Consider the following 24584-nt stretch of genomic DNA (forward strand, 5'->3'; position numbering starts at 1 on the left):
GCTGCAGAGCTGCAATGCGTGATCTTGCATTGCTGGAACGCCGCAAGTGAGCGCACTCTATGCGGACCTTGTGAAGCAGTGCATCAAGATCCGGATAGTCCCTCAAAAAACTCTGCACGACCAAGTTGAGCACATGTGCCAGACATGGGATGTGAGTGAGGTTGCCTAGGCCCAGAGCTGCCACCAGATTTCGGCCATTGTCACACACTACCATGCCTGGCTGGAGATTCGCTGGCACAAACCACACGTCACTCTGCTGCTTGATGGCATTCCAGAGCTCCTGCGCTGTGTGGCTTCGATTCCCCAAAGAAATTAATTTTAATACGGCCTGTTGACGTTTGGCCACGGCTGTGCTCATATCGGTCATCATAACAGGTAACCGTTCACGGGTCGATGTGGAGGTAGACCGTGACGGCTCCTGCAGCGCTGATTCAGAGGAACTGGAGTATGAGGAGGAGTCAATGTGTACAGACTGGATTCCTGCAATCCTTGGAGTTGGCAGAACACGTACAGCGCCACTCTCAAGATCTGTACCCGGCTCCACAACATTTACCCAATGGGCAGTGAGGGAAAGGTATCGTCCCTGTCCATGCTTACTGGTCCACGCATCAGTGGTCAGGTGGACCTTGCTACTGACGGCGTTTTGTAGCGCATGTTTAATTTTTCCCTCCACATGATGTTGCAGGGCAGGGACGGCTTGCCTGCTGAAATAAAAGCGGCTGGGCACGTTGTATTGTGGGACTGCCAATGCCATAAAGTTACGGAATGTGTCAGTCTCCACCAGCCTGAATGATAGCATTTCAAGGGCCAGTAGTTTAGCAATGCCAGCATTCAGAGCCTGTGCTCGGGGGTGGTTTGCCGAGTATGGGCGCCTTTTCTCCCATGCCTGTGCTAACGATGGCTGTAGACTGGCCTGGGAGTGTGAGGATGACTGGGAAAGTGGTGCTGTGGGTGGAATTACACTGTGTCTCTGTACAACAGTGCCAGAGATTCTTCCATGGCGATCCTGTGAGGAAGCCGAACCAGCTGTGTGTGAGCTGGAGGAAGAGGCTACAACACGAGCTGAAGAGGTGGTAGGTGGCGCTGTAGGTTGGCCTAGGTCTTCAGTGTGTTTGTGTAACTCCACCACGTGCTTGGTCCGCACATGTTTCCACATATTTGTGGTATTGAGGTTGCTGACACTTTTCCCTCTTTTCACCTTCTGATTACACAGCTTGCATTTGACAAAGCAAATGTCATCTGCAACTGTGTCAAAAAAGGACCAGGCACTGCAAGTCTTGGGAGCGCCCGCTTTGGATTTTGGAAGAGCCATGCTCCTAATGGGTGCCGAAGTGGAGGCTACAGGCAACCAAGTCTGCCCCCTCCCTCTCCCTCCTTTTTGGGCCGTTCGGGGAATCTCTTCCTCAGAGCTGCTCCCACCACCTTCCTGTCCCTCACGCCATGATGGGTCAAGGACCTCATCATCTACACCACCCTCTTCAAACAACTGCTTCTCCTGGGTAGTCTCGACAGCACAGTACGCACCAGAAAGTGGCACCTGAGTCTCATCATCAGATGCGTACTGAGGTGTGCTGCTGACCATAGGCACTGGCCCACCCGCCTCTTCAGATTCAGAGAGACAAAACGGTTGCGCATCACTGCATACTACCTCTTCTTCAAATTCTCGAATTCTGCTTGGCTGGCCCCCTCTTTCCAAGCCAAGAGATTCAGAGAACAGAAGTAGAGATGGCTCCTGTCCAGGGCTCTCTGACTGCCTGGGCAATTTGGCAGGTGGTGAAGAGACAGATGGGTGCTCTTCAGTGCTCAGGACCTGAGAGGATCTGGAACTAATTGAAGTCGATGCGTTAGCTGCCATCCATCCGACAACGGCTTCAATTTGGTCCTCGCGCAGCAGTGGGGTACGGCTAGCTCCTACAAAGCTGCGCATAAAGGACTGTTCCCTGGTAAAACTGGGGGATGCTGAGTCACTGGTGCCCGCAGCAGGCACAGAATCCCCACGTCCTCTCCCTGCAGGCACAGAATCCTCACGTCCTCTCCCTGCAGAAACTCCACGCCCACGCCCACGACCACGACCACATGCCTTACTCCCTGCCTTCTTCATCTTGGTAGACTGATAAAGATAGGCAGAAAAGTACTAAGGGCTTAGTGTGCTTATTCCTGAACAGCTGCTAACAGGTATAAGAAACACTAATTTTATAAAGTGTGGACTAGACTTTAATATGAGCTAATGTGGCCTACACAACTGTAAAGTGGAGTGTTTGGTGAACTTTATTTAGGTTTTTTTTGTCACAAAAAGACACTGGATGTGCCTAAAGATGTAATAACGATAGTATCACAAACTTTTTGTAGCTATTACAATGTAGGAAGGTAACCTACAATGCAATAGATGAGGCTGCAAAAAATAGGCTAATACTAATCTGGCTGGGGCTGCAGGGCCCAATGCTGCAGAAAGGCTCCTCTATCTACTCCTATATAGTGTGTTTGGAATCAATTTAGCTGAATACAGATGGAACCACCACACTAATAGGAGATATCAGGAAAAATTATGAATTGGCAATAAAGGACAATGTATGAGGCAGTGACACACACTGAGTGCACTACAACCAGACGGGGTTGAAGCACACACTACAGGGTGAGCTGCACTCACACACCAGACCTTGCAGACAGCGGTGAACAGTACAGATGCAGAGCACTGTGCACTAGTGCTGCAAGACGGAAAAAAAATTCTCTATCTACTCCTATATAGTGTGTTTGGAACCAATTTAGCTGAATACAGATGGAACCACCACACTAATAGGAGATATCAGGAAAAATTATGAATTGGCAAAAAAGGACAATGTATGAGGCAGTGACACACACTGAGTGCACTACAACCAGACTTGGCTGAAGCACACACTACAGGGTGAGCTGCACTCACACACACAGACCTTGCAGATAGCGGTGAACAGCACAGGGAACTGTGCACTAGCACTGCAAGGCACAGTGATTTAGAAAGTAGCTTGGGTAAAGCAGTATAGAGCAAATAGGTAGCTAAAACTGTCCCTCAGAACAACAGCGTCCTATCCCTAACTGAATTCACAGCAGAGTGAGCTCAAAATGGCGGCGGTGGCTTTTATAGTGCATCATGACATCATTTCAGCAGCCAATCACAGCCATGCCATTAGTTAAGATGCCTACATGCCTAACAGGATGTGCCCACACTTCTTAGGATCCTCATTGGCTGAATAAAATGAAAATGTCTCATTGCATTATGGGAACTTCCGATTCCGGTATACGATATTGCAATAGTATCGGAATTAAGTATCGGAATTCCGATACCGCGAATATCGGCCGATACCCGATATTTCAGTATCGGAATGCTCAACACTACTGATGGGTAACATACCCATTTCCTGTATGTTGAGCGAGGGATCTGGAAGTAGTCACCGGAAGAGCCTTGGGAGGAGTCAGAACGGTGGGATCAGGATCACTTTTTCGTCTTTTTTTTACACCCTTGTTGATTCTTTATGAAGAAATTATGAGCAAAACTACACCTCGTGTTACTAGTTTTAAAACCCCTGTGGTCGTAGAGTGCCCACTTTGGGCCACCGTGCTAGTAAACAAGGTATATGTTGGTCCAGGTTCCCTTCGTTTAGGATCTGCTTCTCCTTAGACCGGAGCATTGTGAATAGCCTCCTATTTGCATAATTCTCTAGGCCTCTTCTTTTAAGTAAGCAACATAATCACATTGTGGGGGTCTAGCAGAAGAGGAGTTGGAGATTTCGTAGGTGGTAGAAAATTTGCAATGCTCTCGTCCACCAGCCACAAACTGCCTACATATTCCCTCTCTGCACTCTTGCTGAGTGGGTGGTCTCTTCCTGGAGTGATGTAATTGCTGTACTGTGTACTCTAAGCCAATCAGATGTTTCCCCTCCCCTCTTCTACTAACTCAATACTGAGGGAAACTGCAGCTGCATCTCCCTCCTCCACCTCTTTCCCGATCTGATACTGATCTCGGATCTGAAGGACTGCAATTAGAAAAAATCTCAAATAACAGCAGAACTCTTCTTTTTTGCTGTGTCTGTTAATGCAGTTGAAGGCTAAAGTATGTTGTTCCTCTGTCCTTGGAATGGAGGGCATTTGGAAAGTCTGAAGAACCCAAGAGCATAGTAGTATTGTTACCAGGCCCGGAGATTGGTTTGTTTTACAAGCTAAGTATATAATACGTATTCAAGTTGAGAATTCCGTAGGCAGAAAACTGCAGACTCTCTTACCCCAGAACCCCTATACTTGGATCTGATCCTCACAATGCATTTTAGGTATAAGTCAAACTCTTTGGTACATAATGGTTCATTGCACTACAGCTATTGGGTGTGACAACTATGTCAAAGACTGGCTAGACATTGCTCCAAAGGAAAACTGACCTGTCATTTTTTTATTATTATTTTGAACACCTTGATAATAAAGATGAGCGAATTTTTAAGAATTCACTGAACCCGTAGGAATCCAACAATTTACAATTCACTTTGTTATTCGCTTATATTGGACATCGCTATTATTCACACTGCAAAGGACTGGATCAGCTAGAGAAGGATCGCATAACCTCAGCTGGGCTTCCCCATAATGCCTTTCGGCTATCACATCACATGGTAAAGCACAGACAATAGGAGGCACTATTATAGCCTGTATAAAAGCAGAGGCAAGGAATGCAGCAGCCATTTCCTGGAAACTCTGGATAAAAAGAGGACGTCACAGCTCAGCCATACAGATAGGGACAGAAAGCCCTAAAACACTGAAGAAACTGTACAGATGGTGTCTGATAGCACATCAGTAAAGAAGATTAAACAATAGCATCAAACACACATTTTTCATGGTAATTTATGGAGTTCTTTTGATTCGCGAGTCGAATTTTCTGGACAAATTTGTTGAATCTGGTAAATTTGAATTTCAAAAGAATTGCTCATCTCTGGTTGATAATTATCACAGATGTTGTAGGACCAGCCTTACTCATTTTTTATAAGAAAGAGAAAAAGAGAGTCAGCTCACCCACGTGGAAGTCCGAGGCTCGGAACCACCAATGCAACAGGATCAGAGACGAAAAAAGAGGCTGTTCCAGTGTCAGGACTTTCATAAAAACGTTATTAGATGGGTATTTTGCAATGATTAAAGATGCACAGTCTGAAACGCGTTTGCCGCGCTAATATCTCCCTGCTGGGTTGTGACTATATGCCATATGTTTTTATACCTATCTAATAAAGTTTAAAGTTTTTATGAAGATCCTGACGCTGGAACAATCTCTTTTTCGGCACTCATTTTTTGTTTTCCATCTAGTAGAAATCTGAGCCTGTTGACATTTGTAAATCCACATGCCGAAAATAACCACAGATCAGATTCTGAATGTGCGAAGCCTCATGTAGTACTAAGCAGCGTGCTTCATGTGAGACCTGCAATGCAGATCTGGTCTAGGCGTAACATCGAGCGTACATGTGTAGATCAGTGAGGAAGGGGTCACCAGTAGTGGTTGTAAGGATTCATCTTCTCATTTCATTCTTGATTACAAAAAATCAAGTAACCTAGAAAAAAACCTTTCTTATGATGTCTAAAACTCAGGACTCACGCCTTTCTGCTTGGAGATGTCAACACTCATTGTCAACACGGCTTCCGATTAAGTGGATGACTACATGTTGGTCTTCACAAGAACTTGGAGATCCGATAGTTGCCTCCTTAACTTTGGATGTAAATTTTTGAACAGTCAGAGTGCTTTCAAATCAGTGTTACCCACACTATCTCCATAACAGTGTCAGCCATAGTAACCCTATGATCCTGTGTAAAGCAAGGGTCCCAAATGTCTTTTAAATTCCAGCACATTTCGAGAAGGAATATTCAAAAAAGTAAACGCCAAGTTCTGACATGAGTGATACGGCTCTTATCTCTTAGTGATGTTTTGTTGCTCCGCACAGCTTTAGCTAGGCTTTTCTTTATCTAGGCAAATATCAATTTATCTTTCCCCTATACTATCTAAATATCCCTGCAATGGCATTGGCTTTCTGGAAGCCAGCACTAGGACATGCCACCTTGGCTCACTCATGCTATGACAACCTTGTTACTACTTGTGAGATCTATAGAAACCAACAGCCGGGGAACCACCAAAGGCAAATGAAATCTGCAAACCTGTGTTTGGACAACTTTAATGCACAGTACATCCAATGCCAAAGTAAATCACAGTGCCAATAACAATGTCATGCAGAAACCTTGTAACATTTTTTTTTGAGGGTTTGTTATTACTTCTAACTTAATATTGAGTGAGTAACTGCAGCCACATCCCCCTCCTCCTCCCACTCTGTCTGATACTGATATAATGATCTGGGAACTCATCTACTAAGGGGTTATAATATCATATCTGTTAGAACCTTGCTCTTAGGTTTTTTCCTTTGCTGGTCACATGACCTTGTTGGCCTATTTAATCCTGCTCCGCCCTTCTGGCTTTGCTGGACTTCATTGTATAACTACTTTCTAGCTAGCCTGTGCTCTGTATCTAACTCTGTTAGTTTGCTTGGTCTACGGACCTCTATGTTCTATATATTTTGTTTGTTCGTCTGTCTGCTACTATTTCTGTTAGGAGGTGTCCCATTTTCCTCCCAGTCCTTAGTACTTGTAGGGATTCCTTCCCCACATCTATAGGTCTCCGTACAGACTAGCTTAGGACTTTAGCAGGTCTGATCGCAGGATCAGGTTCCCTGTTACATCGTAGGGATTCAGCTGAGTTCTATCGTAGGGACAGATCTCCTCTCTTTCCTTAGCTCTGGTAGCAGATCATAACAGTAAGTCCAGCCTGCAAATTCTCTAAGGAAAGATTTTTCTGTTCCATCATGGTGTCGGTTCAGGATTTGGCTCATCGCCTGCAGGGACTCTCTCTGGAGGTGGCCGAGCTCCGTCAGCACGTGAGTAACTGTCCTGGAGCACATTTCTTGGAGCCTAAGGTATGTTTGCCGGATTTATTTTTTGGTGAACACCGAGAATTTTTTTCAATTAAAAATGCTTGCTTATTGTATTTTCGTTTGAGACCCAAGTCCTCTGGGGATGAATCCCAGCGCATAGGGTTCATAATGTCACTTTTGCGCAAAGAGCCTCAGGAGTGGGCCTTTTCTTTGCAACCTAGTGATACATGCTTCAGATCAGTGGATAGTTTTTTTTCTGCTTTGGGACTATTATATGATGATCCTGACCGTGTCGCATCAGCTGAGACTGAGTTGAGACGTTTGAAACAGGGATCAGGTAATGTGGAAAAATATTGTACTCATTTCCGTCGTTGGTCTACTCAAACAGGGTGGAACGATTCTGCTCTGAAAAGTCTATTTCTTGCTGGGCTCAATGAAAGGGTTAAAGACCTGCTAATTGCTTATCCTACACCTGAAGATTTGCAACAGGCTATGCAATTAGCTATACGGGTGTATAGGAGACTGCGTGCAAGGGTTAATGAGAGCAAATCCTCTGCTATGTCAGTTTCTGGTTATGAGAATGTGTGTACTAACAGTGGAGAGCCGATGGAGATTGGATCGGTGGCACCTCGCTCTCAAGAAAAAGACCGTAGATTTTCTGAAGGCTTGTGTTTCTATTGCGGAAAATCTGGTCATTTGATTAAAGGCTGTGAGCTTCGTATGAAGAAAGAAAAAAAAATGGTCAGTCATGCCCGTATTGCCTGTTTAAATTCCAAGGGTGTATTTTTAGCTGCTTCCACGATTGCTCAGGAAAAATTAATGGAATTTCGGGTGTTTGTCGATTGTGGGTCTACTCTGAATGTAATTGATGGGGGATTCTTGGAAAGACTCAATTTAAAACCCGAACCTTTATCATCCCCCATTGCTGTGGTTTCTGTGGATGGTTCCCCTTTGAAGAATATTACTCTCAAGGTCTGTGAATTTCCTCTCACTATTAATGGTGTTCACCATGAGAAATTGGATTTGGTAGTTTTGAATAACTTGCCTTCTCCAGTAATATTGGGATTGCCCTGGTTAAAATTTCACAATCCTGTACTGGATTGGTCTACCAGTGAAATTAAATCCTGGAGCCATAAATGTTATGACAAGTGTTGTAACGGGCGTATTGCAGCTTTGGATAGGGGAGAATTGCCTGTTCCTATTCAGGATTTTTGGAGAGTTTTTTCTGAGAAGGAATCGCAGGTTTTGCCTCCCCACAGAGACTATGATTGTTCTATTGAATTTGTCCCTGGAGCGACTCTTCCTAAAAGTCGTTTATTTAACCTTACTATTCCTGAGAGGAAGGCTTTGGAGGAATACATACAGACAAGTTTGGCCGCCGGTCACATTAGGCCCTCTAAGTCTCCTGTGGCGGTTGGATTTTTTTTTGTAAAAAAAAAGGACGGCGGTTTACGTCCTTGTCTGGATTTTCGTGAGATTAACAAAATTACTGTACGCAATCCTTACCCACTGCCATTGATTCCTGATCTGTTTAACCAGTTAATGGGGGCCAAGTGGTTCTCTAAAATTGACCTTAAGCGGGCATATAATCTGTTGCGCATGAAGGAGGGTGACGAATGGAAGACTGCTTTTAACACTCCTGTGGGTCATTTTGAGAATCTGGTTATGCCTTTTGGTCTTACTAATGCTCCTGCATTTTTCCAGAATCTTATTAATGACATCCTTAGACCTTTGATCGGCAAAAATGTGGTTGTGTATTTGGATGACATTTTGATTTATTCGCCGGATCTGGAGTCTCATTGGCGGAGCGTACGTGAGGTATTACAGTTATTAATGGACAATTCGCTTTTTGCTAAGCTGGAGAAATGTGAGTTCGCTGTACAGAGAATTAGTTTTTTGGGTTACATTATCTCCAGCGAAGGTTTTGAGATGGACCCGGTTAAAGTTCAAGCTGTACAGGAATGGCCTAGGCCTATTGGTTTGAAATCGATACAGAGGTTTTTAGGTTTCGCCAATTATTACAGAAAATTCATAAAAAATTTTTCTAGTATTGTCAAACCTCTGACCGATCTCACCAGGAAAGGTGCTGATGCGGTTCAGTGGTCTTCTGAGGCCATTGAAGCTTTTGTGTATCTCAAGGAGAGGTTCACCTCTGCTCCCATCCTTATGCAGCCTGATGTGACTAAGCCGTTTTTGGTTGAGGTTGATGCTTCCTCTGTGGGGGTTGGCGCAGTATTGTCTCAGGATAACGGGGATGGATTACATCCCTGTGCCTTTTTTTCAAAAAAATTTTCGGAGACTGAACTAAATTACGATATTGGTAATCGGGAATTATTGGCTATTAAACTCGCATTTGAACACTGGCGCCACTTCTTGGAAGGTGCGGAATTTCCCGTTCAGGTTCTTACGGATCATAAAAATCTGATATATCTTGATGCTGCCAAGCGCCTGAATGCCCGTCAGGCTAGGTGGGCACTGTTTTTCTCGCGGTTTAATTTCTCCGTTACTTACATCCCTGGTACTAAGAATGTTAAGGCGGATGCCTTGTCTCGCAGTTTTTCTCCCATAGTCGGTGCTGAGAAAGAGGAGAACATTTTACAAGAAGGTGTTGTGATAGCTGCTTTGGACTCCGTTTTGGAAGATGAGATTCTTAAAGCACAGGAGAATGCCCCATCTAACACTCCTCATGGGAGGTTGTTTGTGCCTGGGACCTTTAGGAGAGATTTGTTTGTTGAGTGTCACGAATCTCGGTTGGCAGGTCATCCCGGAGTCTCTGAGACCAAGAGACTGGTGGGTCGCAGTTTTTGGTGGCCTGGATGGCAGAAGGAAGTCATTAAGTGGGTGCGTCAATGTACTATATGTGCTAGATCTAAGTCCTCACATACTCCTGCTGCGGGGTTGCTTTGTCCTTTGGAGGTTCCCAGTGCTCCTTGGACACATTTGGCTATGGACTTTATAACTGACCTTCCCCCCTCTGAGGGTTTTACTGTCATCTGGGTGGTCGTGGACCGTTTTAGCAAGATGTGTCACTTGGTTCCCTTCGTCAAACTGCCCTGCGCTAAAACTCTCGCTAAGGCCTTTGTCAAGGAAATTGTCAGACTTCATGGCGTTCCTACTGACATTGTTTCTGATAGGGGTCCTCAGTTCGTGGCTCGTTTTTGGCGTGCCTTTTGTGACAGGTTGGGAGTTCATTTGTCGTTCTCGTCCGGATATCATCCTGAATCTAATGGCCAGACAGAAAGGAAAAACCAGGATGTTGAGCAGTTCTTGCGTTGTTTTGTGGCAGACAATCAAGAGGGGTGGTCTGAGTTTCTGCCACTTGCTGAATTTGCTCTGAACAATCATACATCTTCTTCTGCTGGTTGTTCGCCTTTTTTTTGTTGTTCTGGGAGACATCCGTCGTTTGGGTCGTTCTCCAAGTTGGGATCTGCCGTGCCTGAGGAGGAGAATTTTTCCGGTGATTTGGAGAGAGTTTGGACGGATGTGCGTGGTAATCTTCAGGAGGCCAACAGAAAATCTAAAGACTACTTTGATAGGAAACGACAGGAGGTTTTGTTCGCTGTTGGTGACATGGTTTGGTTGTCCTCTAGGAATCTGTGGTTGAGGATTCCTTCTAAGAAATTGGGTCCCAAGTTTGTAGGGCCCTTTAAGGTGCTTCAGGTTGTCAACCAATCTGCTGTTAGGTTGGAGGTTCCTACCTCCTGGAGAATTAATCCGGTATTTCATGTCTCTCTGTTAAAAAAAGCTGTTGTGTCGGATGGTGACGCCTCTGCCTCTGTTCCTCCGGTGGTGGAGGACGGGGAACATCCTTAACTCTAGACGGTATAGAGGTAGTTTGCAGTATCTTGTGGCCTGGAAAGGTTTCGGACCCGAGGATAACTCTTGGGTGAGGTCAGATGATGTTTCCGCGTCCAGACTTATCAGAGCGTTTCACAGGAGATTTCCTGATAACCTCCGGAGGATCCTCTTAGAAGGGGGGGTACTGTTAGAACCTTGCTCTTAGGTTTTTTTCCTTTGCTGGTCACATGACCTTGTTGGCCTATTTAATCCTGCTCCGCCCTTCTGGCTTTGCTGGACTTCATTGTATAACTACTTTCTAGCTAGCCTGTGCTCTGTATCTAACTCTGTTAGTTTGCTTGGTCTATGGACCTCTATGTTCTATATATTTTGTTTGTTCGTCTGTCTGCTACTATTTCTGTTAGGAGGTGTCCCATTTTCCTCCCAGTCCTTAGTACTTGTAGGGATTCCTTCCCCACATCTATAGGTCTCCGTACAGACTAGCTTAGGACTTTAGCAGGTCTGATCGCAGGATCAGGTTCCCTGTTACATCGTAGGGATTCAGCTGAGTTCTATCGTAGGGACAGATCTCCTCTCTTTCCTTAGCTCTGGTAGCAGAACTTAACAATATCTGATTTATGGTGTTATCTGTAGGATGTGTAATATATTGCGGCACAGCCACAAGGTCTCGAATTGACAAATCCGTTTGGAGAAGAAAACATACATGGTGCTGTATCCACCTTAATAAAAACATGAACAGGAGGAAATGAGGGATTGATAATTACAGTTTCGGCAGGTCTGTAATTGTGGTTGTGACGCGTCACCTGGGCCGTGGGGTACTCGGTAGCCAGGCCGGTCGTTGATAGGGGAGATGTCACAGTGGCGGTGACCCGGTCCGTGACCCAGGGCGGTCAATAAAAGGGGATTTTATAGTTTTTTTGTATTTAGTGTTCGTGACGCCACCTGTGGTATGCGGCTATATAGAGCCGCCGCTGCGGAGCAGGTCCTCTGGAGCTGTTGTTAATGCAGCAGAGTTGGTTCAGCTCTCCACAGGCAGAGCTTGGCTCCAGGGCAGAGTAGTGGGGATGTAATAGATGTTGCTGCTGTGTAGGGTTGTGCAGGGGATGATGGCGCAGTAATAATTCGCAGAGACAGTGGGGTGCAGTCTTCAGGGTTTTACTCACGATTTTTAGACTACAAGTTACCAGGGCCAGGGTAACTCCCCACGCCGTCCTGTGTTTACCCTGAGAGGGGTTCAGCAAACTCCCAGGTACCTCCGGAGTACGTAACGGGACCCCGTTCTGTGTGCCTTTTTTGGTCGTCATCCTGCGCTGGCTCTCACCCTCCTGCCCTGCGCCTCACACCCAGTATCCCAAGTCAGTGACCGCAGACCTTGTCGGGCGAGGTCTTCTCTGTCCCTTGGGTCCTCTATGGTCACCTTTTTAGCGATTACATGTGGCTGTTGGCTGCAGCACCTGAAATGCTGCACCCTCCGGTTATCTAGTTGAGACTTGAAGAACTCTGCTAGTTTAGGGGCCGGTCCCCTCTCTGCGGCCTGATCCTTCCACTCCTGGTGGGTTTGGGTGCACGGGTGGCATCCGCACTGCCCGTGCCCCTGGGATCCTTTCTGTTCTGGAGCCTTCCTTCCTGCTCCTCTCCTCTCTTCAGTCTGTCCTGGACCTCTCTCACTAGGCCCTCCTCCTGAGCAGAGCTCCTGTAGAGCTCCTGCTTCACACTCTCTCCTCACTGCTCCCTCAGACTGTTCTCACTCTGACTCTGAACTCCCAAGATGGCTTCCCCTTTTTATATCCTCCTTCTCAAGTGCTCCCCTGATCTTCTTTCTCCACCCACACCCACCACATGGTTCCCCCTCTCTTGGTTCCCCTCACTCCAGCCAGGGTCAGGGCTCAGCAGCGCAGCAATGCATCTTGCCCCTCCTGCTGGTCTGGAGTAGTGTAGTGTTGGATGCAGGTGTTTGGGTCCCGGGCAGTACTCCCTCCTTACCTGAGAGTGAGATACCACACCTCTGGGTGAGATGTAGTACCTTTGTGGCGACTGAACCCGCAGGGGCGCCACAGTTGCAGCACTGGGACCATGGGTTTACTTCCACAGTTGTCACGAGCCACAGGTCCATTCCAACAAGGTCACAGGCCAGGATCCCATTCAAGAGGGAAGAAGTCACCTCCAACAGGGGTCAGTGTCCACTCCATCAAGGTCATAGGTCCAACAGGGTCATGGGGAAGATGTCTCCTCCAACAGGTGTCAAGGGTCCACTTCAATATGGATCAGAGGCCAGGAGGGACCACTCCAATGGGAATCAGAGGCCAAAGGTGTCCTCATACAGGGATGTGGGACCTATAATCCTCTCAGAGGACGAAGTTCCACGCCAACAGGGTGATAAGGCATGGGTCTCCTTCAACAGTGATCTGGAGCCTTTAATAAGGCTTGTGGTTGACATGAACATGGGCTAAGGTTCACCTCCAAAATCTACATGGAGTGTAAGGAAGGAAATGTAGCAGGTTCTCAAAATATGTGGTGCAATACTACAGCATGTATATAATAAGTGGTTCAGGCACTGATTTCATATAAAAACAAGAGACTTCAGGAGTCATCGAAAGGACGAGTTAAGAGCAACCTTAAGAGGACTGGTAAATAGTAACCTCCAGAAGACCTGTGTGGAGCCCAACCCAGTATTTTAGAACTCAGCGGTCTCCTTCATTGTGAGAGCACATGAATAGCAGGGCATGAGTCAGATGTGCACAGGAATGTGGAGTATCTTCTAGTGAAGGGCGTGGTAGTGGTGCCAGTGGTCGTGATGAGGAAGAGGAGCGAGCAATACCAGTCATACAAAGGGTCAGGAGTGGTCACTGAGCATGATTGAAAAATATACGGAAGGAGAAAAATGGAAAAATAGTTGATTTAGTTGTGTTCTGCATGGCACACACCCTGTGACTGACTGTCGGAGGTATTACTGAAATATAAACTTATAGAAAAAGTCATCAAGAAGTCATCCTCTTCTACATGTACAGCATATGGAACTGAAGATCTCTGATAAAAATAAGTCATTATCTATCCTCATGATAGGTGATCTCTTATTGATCAGTGGTGGTCCGACCACTGGGAGCTCCACGGATCAATAGAGCGGGACACTTTTATCAACAGTGCTGATGCATTCGCCCTATAGGGCTGTCGAGCGTTGCTTTTTCTGGCAGCCCCATCAAGAATTAATAGAGCAGCTGTCGGGTATCCGACTTGTCATAGCATTCTAACAGGGATAAAAGTGCCCCGATCTGTGCAGGTCCCAGAAGTTGGACCCCCATGATCAATAAGTTATCTTCTATCCTGTCAATAGGGGATAACTTGTTTATTATAAACAACAATCCCTTTTAAATGTCAATTTGAGAGGAGAACAGTATAAAACTTTTGCAGCACTTTTACCCCGTGTGTGCGACAATGCAGGATTAACACAAAAGTGTGTACATCCTCCATTATCATCCTTCATTCACATCTCTTGTTACAAAAAAAAAGTATTCTGAACTTATTCTGGTCAACATTTGCATGTCCTGAAAATTCCCTTTAAGTAGTATTTATAAGGGCTGTTTAACAATGTAATATGTTTTCATTTTTAAAGAAGCACTCCTCCTCCCATCAAAGTTTTTATCCTCTTAATATATTGCATTAATCATATTATATAGCACAGTGTACTTACAATTGCTCATTTGCCTTTCTACCCAGTTAATTCTTCTCTTTTCTCTATGTAGAAATGGAAAGTCTCTTTTTCCTGCATAAGTCATCCCCCTCTTCAACTTCTGACCTAGCTGCTCCCTCCTCCCCCCTGCCAGGGACTTTTGCAGTGATGACTCATGAGTCATGCAGGGAAAATTGACCTCCTGTTTCTATATAGAGCTTAGAAGGATTCAGCTAGTCAGTTTTTAATCACATGATGTCATAGACCTAATTGAAAAGAGAAGAATTAACTGGGTAGAAAGGCAAAATGAGCAATTGTAAGTACATAGCAAGTAAGTAAAGAACATTACATATTTATGGTAAGTGACATATTGTAGACAAAGTCAAGTGAAATTTACATTATTCATTAAATGTCTTTTAGGTGATGTTTTTGAAGGCGATAGCAGGAAGCAGCAGAACAAGGAATATTCATATCCCCGTTATTAATTGATGATTGTCAGTAATGGAGAATCTTTGTGGTTGTGTGTAAGTCACGTGAAGTCAGGAACCGGACAACCAAGATCTGGAGGCCCAGCCTAGTCTAAACTTCCGATACACAAACATAGATGCTTCGGTGATGTCCTAAACTCATTGTCTTAAAGCTGCCTGTCCAACGCTATGAGGCGGAGGCTTGGTCCAAGGATAATTTCCAAAGGTGTCGATGGCGACTGTTTGGCCATTCAATGGAAAACCCTAAAAACAGACTTAATAAAATGTACAAAGCGAACATCAGAAATGTAACGATACCAAAATATCAACATCACATTGTAATCAAAAAGATAAACGGCCACCACCAGGTGCTCTGTTACATGACCGGCACTCAACAATGGCTGGTTAATCTCCTAAATACCGATGCCAAGTGGGACCTCTGTATTTTTAAATATTGGCTTTGGGCTCCTGGGCGTCAAGATCATGGAGCAACAATCAGATGCTACGGCAGCTGGAGGGCTACCGAAGTCCCCCATGTCTGCCATTCTCAAACTCCCATGAAGTCCCACCTGTGGCTCTACGACAGGAGATTGTCAATATTACAATGTATTGAATAAGAGATCAAGCAATTGTAGGTTTCAAGTCCCCTCAGAGATTTAATTAAAAGTGTAAAAAAAATAAAAAGTATATATCACTCCTCTTTTTCACCAACAGTTGAAATTTTTTTTAAAAAATATAAAAATTAACACCTTTACCACTGCTGTGTGAGTAATTGCCCAAAGAAATAAAATATTCATCCCGTAAGGTGAAACGAGGCGTCATAATTGTCTTTTTTCGGTCCCTACACTTACTTAAAAACCCATCAAAATGTTATATGTACCCCAAACTGGTATCAATAAAAAGTACAGCTTGGCTCACAGACCAAAAACTTCCAACAAGCTCCATTGATGGAAGAATAAAAAATTGCGATTTTTTTTTTTTTTACAAAATTCTGAATATTTAACCACTAAATTGTATAAAAACAAAACAAAAAAACCCTACGAGTTTGGTATTACGCTGGAATTGTACTAACCAAGAGAATCTTGTTACCAGGTCACACTGAATCCTGTAAAAAGAAAACTCAAAAACAATTATGCTTTTTTTTTACCGTTCACTGCACTTGGAATTTTTCTCCAGTTTTTCAGTACATGATCGATGATAGATCAAGATGCAGCGACGACACCTGAAGTCAATAGGAGAATAGCTATGGGCAAATCAGCAATAAAGTCACTGGACAAGGTCTTCAAATCGAGGAACATTTCACTGGTGATGAAGACACGGCTCGTACATAGTTTGGCCTTTTCTGTGGTAACATATAGATGCGAAAGGTGGACGATAAAGGAACAAGATAGAAGAAGAATTGATGCTTTCGAAATGTGGTGCTAGAGAAGGATGGTATCAATACCATGGGTGGCAAGAAGAACAAACAAATCAAGCCAGACATGTCACTGGAAGCAATGATGACCGAGCCACAACATGGACACATCTCATAGAAAGAGAGGAATCACCGGAGAAGGACATCATGGTCAGAAGAAAAGAAGGAACAAGGTGAAGAGGAAGACCAGCAACCCGATGGCTTTATACTATCAAGATAATGGTGGAGAAGACCCTGGTGGACCTATCTAGGCTTACACAATATCAATCTTCTTATAAAGCGTTCATCCATCAAGTCGTCATGGCTTAAGATTGAGTCAAAGGCCGTTAACAAATTATATCTACATTGTAAAGTGAATGCTGTCATTCAACTCTACAACTCATCGAATGAAAACGAAAAAAAAAAAAGTTATGGCTCTTGTTAGACAGGGAGGAATGAATGAAAGTGAAAAAAATGTAAAATCGCCCGGTGATGAAGCGGTTGATATATCATATCAGTATGAAATGGAGATGTGAGGAACGTAAAGGAATAGTTTCTTCCGCTCTCTTCCATGTTGTTTGCTGAAGTTCAGGTTCATTCAGTTCTCACTGTTACTTTTATATGTTGTAGGTTTGCCAGAACCATGATGATCTTGGATGGGATAATGTTTCTAGTCCGGGCGGCATGCAGGCGCAGGAGGATGGTATGACACAAGCCAGAGGAGGGGACACAGGCTGCAGAAGAGAACAGATCAGTAAGAGAAAATAGAAAGGCCAGAATACAAAATGCAATTCTGGGGAAATCCCCTCAATGTGGCAAACAGCTGACCAAACTCTGCGTAGTGTCAGTAGGTGCGATCCTAAAAGGGGTGATCACTTTTTGCAATCTCTTTTTGTTGGAACAGTACTCAACGACAAATTGATTACAGGATGTCCTGCAGCTGGGAATCGCATCGATCACCTGCAGTCTACAAGGAAACCCGGCAGTAAGCATTCAGTTCTGAAACAGCGCCACCACAGACATAAGGAGGTATTACGCAATACACATTGGATTCAATGGGTTCCGCAGAGAAACACGCCGAGCTCAATATATCAAATTTTTGTATAATGGCATAAAATTAGTGTTGAGCGAGTATGTTCTGTCCGAGTATGCTCAGGCGAGCTCCGAGTAGTTACAGCTGCTCGGTGATAAGGTTAAATGGCTCCCGTGTGCATGATTTGTGACTGTTTGACAGCTTTATTACATGTGAGGAATGTGTAAGAAATAGACATTCCTCACATGTATTAAAACTGTCAAACAGTCGCAAATCATGCACACGGGAGCGATTCAACCATATCACAGAGCAGCTATCAATACTCGCAGCGCGGCCCGAGCATACTCGGCGAAAGGGTTAATAGAACATACTAGATCATCACTACATAAAATTGCTTGAAATGTCGAAAAAGTATTGCGCAACTTGAACAAAAATTTTGTGACTTTTTCCATTTTTCACCAGTCCCCGACAGCTGTGCCAACATTTACAAGAGTGGGTATAGCTTCGGCTGCAACGGCAATGTAGCAGAGTACAGCGATAAGGACTCCCGGCACTGGGTACTACACCCACGAAATACCACGGTGCACTCCTCGTTATATATGTGCTCTGCCCACCTACACCAAGGTGGAGGATTCAATGCCCTATGAAGTGGGGAGTCAGCTGGTGAAGCACTGACCCTATAGTAACCTTTCCTACTGCATCCATAACACGTCAGTAATTTTTTTTTTTTACCCATTTTCAAAGCGGTAGTGTCACCTTTAAATACTGTTGCTTCAGTTTACTAGTAAAACCCTGAAACCTATTTTACATTGCCGTCTTATTTTTATTTATGTTTTTATGTCCAAAAGAGCAGATTAGTACCCTTTAACCCAAATTTTTATTTGTAACCCAAGCAGTAAAAAGATACATAATATCTCTAACATTCCTAAATAACCATTCTGATTTACAATGCAATACAGTGACTTAAGATTAATAAAGTATTTCTTTTTAATATACGCAGTAAGGCCCTCGCCTCCTGTCAACGTGTGAACAGTATCAACTTGTATCGCTACAGTTGCTTCCTCTATAGTCAGAAGTCGTATCGGAGTAAAAAGTTATGTCTTTATATTATATAGAGTATTTAATGGCTCATGATCGTAGCACAAAAATATGGAACCGGTAAGTGGGCATTTTGGCAACAATTAATTAGTGAAAGAAAAAATAAAATAAAAGGAAAAACCGTTTTCAGAAAGGAAATAAGGCTAAATAGATTAATCTATCCTTTAGGGAAGGGGGATTAGTAGAATCTGGAAAAAAGATGCATGTCACATGTGGGAGGAAATGAATGTAATATTCTGTAGATTCAAGATTATAGGCAGAGAATGAAGTATTACAAATAGGGCTGGGGGGAGTTGGCATTGTTGGAGTCTAGGACCTGGGTTGGGTGAGGAGAGCGAGGATTACAAAAGCAGACATTTTCTCTTCCTTTTCTTCACTGGGGGTGGGCAGAGAACTGCTCGTATTGCTTCGTCAAACACAGTCTTCAGTCCTCTCTGTGTAAGTGCTGAGCATTCCAAGTATTTCACCGCACCGATCTCTTTTGCCATGGCAAGTCCCTGAGGATAGGTAATAGGTGTAAGCTTCTTCTCCTTCAGCTTCTCGATTGTGTCTTTATCGTCTCTCAGATCAAGTTTTGTGCCCACAAGGATAATGGGAGTGTTAGGACAATGGTGTCGGACCTCCGGGTACCACTTAGCACGAACATTTTCAAAGGAAGCCGGGCTCACGAGTGAGAAGCAAATTAGAAATACGTCCGTCTGTGGGTAAGACAGCGGACGCAACCTATCATAATCTTCTTGTCCAGCAGTATCCCACAATCCTAAATTCACTGGTTTTCCATCCACCATGACATTGGCAGAGTAGTTGTCAAATACAGTTGGGATGTATTCTCCTGGGAATGCATTTGTAGTGTAACTGATGAGCAAACAAGTCTTACCAACAGCTCTGTCGCCCACCACCACACACTTGATGGCCTGCATGGCGGCTCCGCGTCGATGCTCCCAGTAGCGGGAAAAGAGAGGAAAAAATGAGGGGCGGCGGCAAGAGGCCGGACGGGGCTGCGAGGGTGACCCGCTGAGCTCTCTCCTGCCTCAGCGGCACCGGCGGGCTCCTCTGTGTACGAGAGACCGAAGAGGGCACCGTGTAGAAGCAGAAGCTGCGGCCACCACCACTACAGCGATGTAGTAGAGCGCTGGTTGTTTCAGGAGGCATACTGTAGCAATGTTTTAGAGCCAGGGCCGGCTCCAGGTTTTTGTGGACCCCAGGTGAGAGTCTCAGTGGCCCCTTTAATACACACCACCATTCATGATGCACAGATACGGCGGAGAAATATAGGTATACAACACAGGGCCCAGCCTGCCCCCTCACCCTTCACATATGCAGACATGCATGTACACACACGGTAGGCAGACATGCACTCATACAGTACGCAGACATGCACACGCACACAGTACACAGACATGCACACACACGGTAGGCAGACATGCACACGCATACAGTACGCAGACATGCACACGCACACAGTACACAGACATGCACACACACTGTAGGCAGACATGCACACGCATACAGTACGCAGACATGCACACGCACACAGTACGCAGACATGCACACACACGGTAGGCAGAGATGCACACGCATACAGTACGCAGACATGCACACGCATATAGAACGCAGACATGCACACACACACACGGTAGGCAGACATGCACACATACAGTACGCAGACATGCACACACATACAGTACACAGACATGCACACGCATATAGTACACAGACATGCACACGCATACAGTACGCAGACATGCACACACACGGTAGGCAGACATGCACACGCATATAGAATGCAGACATGCACACACACGGTAGGCAGACATGCACACATACAGTACGCAGACATGCACACACATACAGTACACAGACATGCACACGCATACAGTACGCAGACATGCACACGCATATAGAACGCAGACATGCACACACACACACGGTAGGCAGACATGCACACATACAGTACGCAGACATGCACACACATACAGTACACAGACATGCACACGCATATAGTACACAGACATGCACACGCACACAGTATGCAGACATGCACACACACGGTAGGCAGACATGCACACGCATATAGAATGCAGACATGCACACACACGGTAGGCAGACATGCACACATACAGTACGCAGACATGCACACACATACAGTACACAGACATGCACACGCATACAGTACGCAGACATGCACACGCATATAGAACGCAGACATGCACACACACACACGGTAGGCAGACATGCACACATACAGTACGCAGACATGCACACACATACAGTACACAGACATGCACACGCATACAATACACAGACATGCACACGCATACAGTACGCATACAGTACGCAGACATGCACACACATACAGTACACAGACATGCACACGCATACAGTACGCAAACATCCACACGCATACAGTACGCAGACATGCACACGCACACAGTACTCAGACATGCACATGGACACCGTACGCAGACATGCACACGCATACAGTACGCAGACATGCACAAGCACACAGTGCGCAGACATGCACACGCATACAGTACACAGACATGCACACGCACACAGTACGCAGACATGCACAAGCATACAGTACGCCGACATGCACACGCACACAGTACGCAAACATGCACACGCATACAGTACGCAGACATGCACATGCACACAGTACGCAGACATGCACACGCACACAGTACGCAGACATGCACACGCATACAGTATGCAGACATGCACACACACGGTAGGCAGACATGCACACGCATACAGTACGCAGACATGCACACGCATATAGAACGCAGACATGCACACACACACGGTAGGCAGACATGCACACATACAGTACACAGAAATGCACACGCATACAGTACGCAGACATGCACACACATACAGTACACAGACATGCACACGCACACAGTACACAGACATGCACACTCACACAGTACGCGGACATGCACACACACGGTAGGCAGACATGCACACGCATACAGTATGCAGACATGCACACGCACACAGTACGCAGACATGCACACGCACACAGTACGCAGACATGCACACGCACACAGTACGCAGACATGCACACCCATACAGTACGCAAACATCCACACGCATACAGTACGCATACATGCACACGCACACAGTACGCAGACATGCACACGCACACAGTACGCAGACATGCACACGCACACAGTACGCAGACATGCACAAGCACACAGTGCGCAGACATGCACACGCATACAGTACACAGACATGCACAAGCACACAGTGCGCAGACATGCACACGCATACAGTACACAGACATGCACACGCACAGTACGCAGACATGCACACGCACACAGTACGCAGACATGCACACGCATACAGTACACAGACATGCACACGCACAGTACGCAGACATGCACACGCACACAGTACGCAGACATGCACACGCATACAGTACTCAGACATGCACACGCTTATAGAACGCAGACATGCACACACACACGGTAGGCAGACATGCACACATACAGTACGCAGACATGCACACACATACAGTACAGAGACATGCACACGCATACAGTACGCAGACATGCACACACATACAGTACACAGACATGCACACGCACACAGTACGCAGACATGCACACACACGATAGGCAGACATGCACACATACAGTACGCAGACATGCACACACATACAGTACAGAGACATGCACACATACAGTACGCAGACATGCACACACACACGGTAGGCAGACATGCACACATACAGTACGCAGACATGCACACACATACAGTACAGAGACATGCACACATACAGTACGCAGACATGCACACACATACAGTACAGAGACATGCACACGCATACAGTACGCAGACATGCACACACATACAGTACAGAGACATGCACACGCATACAGTACACAGACATGCACACGCATACAGTACACAGACATGCACACGCATACAGTATGCAGACATGCACACGCACCCAGTACGCAGACATGCACACGCATACAGTACGCAGACATGCACACGCACACAGTACGCAAACATCCACACGCATACAGTACGCAGACATGCACACGCACACAGTACGCAGACATGCACACGCACACAGTACGCAGACATGCACACGCATACAGTACACAGACATGCACACGCACACAGTACGCAGACATGCACACGCATGCAGTACGCAGACATGCACACACACACAGTATGCAGACATGCACACGCATACAGTATGCAGACATGCACACGCACACAGTATGCAGACATGCACACGCACACAGTACGCAGACATGCACACGCACACAGTACGCAGACATGCACATGCATACAGTACGCAGACATGCACATACACACAGGAACACAGTACGCAGACATGCACACGCACACAGTATGCAGACATGCACACAGTACGCAGATATGCACATGCACACAGTACACAGACATGCACATGCATACAGTATGCAGACATGCACAAAGTACGCGGACATGCAGACGCATACAGTACGCAGACATGCACTCGCACACAGTACGCAGACATGCACACGCATACAGTATGCAGACATGCACACGCACACAGAACGCAGACATGCACACGCACACAGTACGCAGACATGCACATGCATACGGTACGCAGACATGCACATACACACAGGAACACAGTATGCAGACATGCACACGCACACAGTATGCAGACATGCACACGCACACAGTACGCAGACATGCACATGCACACAGTACACAGACATGCACATGCATACAGTATGCAGACATGCACAAAGTACGCGGACATGCAGACGCATACAGTACGCAGACATGCACACGCATACAGTACACAGACATGCACACGCATACAGTACGCAGACATGCACACGCACACAGTACGCAGACATGCACACGCACACAGAACACAGACATGCACACGCATACAGTACGCAGACATGCACACGCACACAGTACGCAGACATGCACATGCACACAGTACGCAGACATGCACACACACACAGTACGCAGACATGCACACGCACACAGTACGCAGACATGCACACGCATACAGTACGCGGACATGCACAAAGTACGCGGACATGCACACGCACACAGAACACAGACATGCACACGCATACAGTACGCAGACATGCACACGCACACAGTACGCAGACATGCACACGCACACAGTACGCAGACATGCACACACACACAGTACGCAGACATGCACACGCATACAGTACGCAGACATGCACAAAGTACGCGGACATGCAGACGCATACAGTACGCAGACATGCACACGCATACAGTACACAGACATGCACACGCACACAGTACACAGACATGTACTCGCACACAGTACACAGACATGCACACGCACACAGTAAGCAGACATGCACACACACGGTAGGCAGACATGCACACGCAAACAGTACGCAGACATGCACACGCACACAGTACGCAGACATGCACAAGCATACAGTACGCAGACATGCACACGCACACAGTACGCAGACATGCACACGCATACAGTACGCAGACATGCACACGCACACAGACATGCACACGCACACAGTACGCAGACATGCACACACACGGTAGGCAGACATGCACACGCACACAGTACGCAGACATGCACACGCATACAGTACAAAGACATGCACAAGCACACAGTACGCAGACATGCACACGCATACAGTACGCAGACATGCACACGCACACAGTACGCAAACATGCACACGCATACAGTACTCAGACATGCACACGCACACAGTACGCAGACATGCACACGCATACAGTACGCAGACATGCACACGCACACAGTACGCAGACATGTACACGCATACAGTACGCAGACATGCACATGCACACAGTACGCAGACATGCACACGCATACAGTACGCAGACATGCACATGCACACAGTACGCAGACATGCACAAGCACACAGTACGCAGACATGCACACGCATACAGTACAAAGACATGCACACGCACACAGTACGCAGACATGCACACGCACACAGTACGCAAACATGCACACGCATACAGTACGCAGACATGCACACGCACACAGTACGCAGACATGCACACGCACACAGTACGCAGACATGCAGACGCATACAGTATGCAGACATGCAGACGCATACAGTACGCAGACATGCAGACGCATACAGTACGCAGACATGCACAAAGTACGCGGACATGCAGACGCATACAGTACGCAGACATGCACACGCATACAGTACAC

General features: G+C 46.1%; 1 pseudogene; it reads right to left on the bottom strand.

Moving 5' to 3' along the window:
* Positions 1-17870: 17870 nt before the first annotated feature.
* Positions 17871-19478, bottom strand: LOC141155083 (ras-related C3 botulinum toxin substrate 1 pseudogene; annotated as a pseudogene).
* Positions 19479-24584: the final 5106 nt, after the last annotated feature.

The sequence above is a fragment of the Phyllobates terribilis genome, unplaced genomic scaffold (genome assembly GCF_046119375.1).
Source record: "Phyllobates terribilis strain yellow unplaced genomic scaffold, ASM4611937v1 Scaffold_7__3_contigs__length_470593459, whole genome shotgun sequence".
NCBI classification, from domain to species: domain Eukaryota; kingdom Metazoa; phylum Chordata; class Amphibia; order Anura; family Dendrobatidae; genus Phyllobates; species Phyllobates terribilis.